Consider the following 3,209-nt stretch of genomic DNA (forward strand, 5'->3'; position numbering starts at 1 on the left):
GATTTTGAATGTCAAAGGAAACAGAGTCTATTTTAAAGGTTGTGTTCAAACTTAGTTGCTGCAAGAGATGGGATTTGGGGACAAGTAGATGAGACTGTGAGCTTCTGGTTCAACACAGGTTCATTGGTTTTGGGTGGCTGCTGGTGAGGTGGGCATTTCTTTATGCCAATCCATAGAAGACGACAGTGGCCTCCAGAGGTGAGTTTCAGTTTCTTTGGGGGTGGAGAAAGGGATCTCACTCATTTGTCTTTCTCTAGGATCCCTGGCTTGTGCTGGTTATGACAGTGATCCTACACATACATACACACACACACACACACACAGCCCACCTAGGATGAGCCTGGCTGAACCCAGAGGGAGTCCACATAGAGAATGTTTTGTAAGTAAAAAACCAGAAGCATATCACAAAAACAATGACAGAACTATGCCCCAACATATATGTCATATACTGGTAAATCCATGTTAATAACTTAAACTCACTTACCTTATTATTTTTTTTAAAGGCTTTAGACTGTATCACAAAGCAAAACCAATCCTGCTGCATATAAAATCCACCTAAAACAAAGGGATTTAGAAGATTAACAAGAAACAGATGGACAATGGCACCAGGTACATGCACACAAAAATAAACAGTTCAGTATCTAAACATCGGGTAGGCTGAATTGGGATGAAAAGAATGAGGCAAACAATGGCCCTTTATAATGCTAACAGCAACAGTTCACCATGAAATAAAGCATTCTGACTACCGATGTATAAAAGGGTAACATCAATATTTACAAAGCAAATATAGAAGATATAAGAAAAGAAGAAATAGGCCCTCATTCAACTTTCTATGGTCAAAGATCAAGTCGATAAAAATTAAGTCTACAGAAGACTAAAATAATATAGCTTAATAAGTATGTTTTATTTGTATATTTCAAATTCTGTACTCTTAAAACAGAGACATCTTCATTTGAAATGTACTCAAAGTAAAAAAGTACAAAATTCATTCTCTGGTCATATGGCACTAAAACTAGAAATGAATAATAAAATCTAAAATAAAATAAAAATTCTCACCACTGGGAAAAAAGTTTAAAGTCTTTTTAAAACAACTCTTAGGTCAAAAAAGGAATGAAAATATTCATAACATAGCAGAATAGTTAGAACATGATAATTAAGACTATATATATATAAATTCAATGGGATACAGCTAAAGTAATATCAAAAGGGAAATTTATTTCATTAAATACTAATATTAATCAAGGGAATATAAAATAAATGAGTTAAGCATTTAATTTTAGAAGCTATAAAAATAATAAGACAATGCTTAGGAAAGCAGAAGGAAGGATTTAATAGTTAAGAGCAGAACTAAATATTAATTCAAAAGGGGAAATGTTAGAATAAATCCAAGAGCTGACTTTTAGAAAAATACATAAGTAAATAAATAATCTAATTAATAAGAGAGAAAGCAAAACTCTACCAAATAAGGTATATAGAGGGGGAAACCAAGGTATAAAGGAAATCAAAACACTACTTTCCTCAATTCTATGTAAATCCAGTTGAAATTTTCAAAAGACTGAATAATTGCATAAGTCATATAATTTTCTAAACTGACTCTATAAAAGATAGAAAATCTAAACAGACCAACTACAGAAGAATAAATAGAAAAAGTTGGCAAATTTTCTCTCTATAATAGTACATGCCAGGAATTTTTACAAAATAAGTTTCTAAGTCTATTTTTTTAAAAAGAAAAAGTCCTACACTAGAGATTGAGAGGATCTACGTAGTCACAAACCCAAACAGAAAGCCAAAATGAAGAGACAAAGAAACAACCCCCAAATGAAAGAACTAAAGAATCCTCCAGAAGAAGGGATAAATGAAGCAGAGATAAGAACTAGAGAATTCTCCAGAAGAAGAGATAAATGAAGCAGAGATAAGAAATTTATCTGAAACAGAGTTCAGAGTAATGACGGTAAAGATGCTCAACAGCATGAAAAAAGATATAGTAACAATGAAAAAAGAACAGTCTGAGATAAATAATGACATAACACAAATAAAGAACACATTGGAAGGAATACACAGCAGATAAGAGGAAGCTGAGGCTCGAATAAGAGAATTAGAAGACAGAGTTGAAAATATCACTCACTCAGAAAACCAAAAAGAAAAAACAATTAAAAAAGCAGGAGGACAGCTTAAGGGAGTTGTGGGACAATGTGAAACATAACAATATTAGAATAGCAGGCGTGCCAGGAAAGGCAGAAAGACAGAAAGGCATAGAGAAGGTGTTTGAAAAAATAATGGCAGAAAACTTCCCTAACCTGGTAAAGGAAAATGTCGCACAAGTTCAGGAGGCAGAGAGAACGCCAAAACAAGAAGCACCCAAATAGGTCCATGCCCAGACACATCATAATTAAAATGTCAAACATTTAAGACAAAGAGGATCTTAAAGGCAGCAGGAGAAAAGCAATTTGATATCTACAAAGGAGCTCCCATAAGGCTCTCAGCTGATTTATCATCAGAAACTCTACAGGCCAGAAGGGAATGGCATGAATTATTCAAAGCATGCTAAAAGGGTTGCTGTAAAGGGACTGCTGAGAAGAAACAGAGAGAGAATCCTAGCCGTACAGAATTAAAATGGCTATACATAAGTCCCTCTCAATAATAACCCTAAATGTGAATGGATTAAATGCTCCAATCAAAAGGCATAGGTTAGTTGAATGGATACAAAAACATGACCCAACCATATGCTGTCTACAAGAGATGAAAGTGAAGGGATGGAAAAAAATTTTCCATGCAACTGGAAAAGAAAATAAAGCTGGAATAGCAATACTCATATCTGACAAAATGAAGGTCATCACAAGAGACAACAAAGGTTACTACATAATACTCAAGGGATCAATTCAACAAGAAGATATAACTCTGGTAAACATATATGAACCTAATATAGGAGCACCTAAATATATAAAAAACTTCTAGAAGACTTTGACGGAGAGATCGACAACAATACAGTGATATTAGGGGACTTTAACATCCCTCTCACTTCAATGAATAGACCTTCCAGACAAAAACCTAACAAGAAAACAGAGACTCTAAAGGACACACTGGATCAGATGGATGTAACTGACATTTATAGAACATTCACCCCAACACAACAGAATATACATTCTTCTCAAGTGCACATGGATCATTCACAAAGATAGACCACATGTTAGGACACAAAACAAGTCTCT

This window comes from Myotis davidii, unplaced genomic scaffold (genome assembly GCF_000327345.1).
Source record: "Myotis davidii unplaced genomic scaffold, ASM32734v1 scaffold1025, whole genome shotgun sequence".
Classification (NCBI taxonomy): domain Eukaryota; kingdom Metazoa; phylum Chordata; class Mammalia; order Chiroptera; family Vespertilionidae; genus Myotis; species Myotis davidii.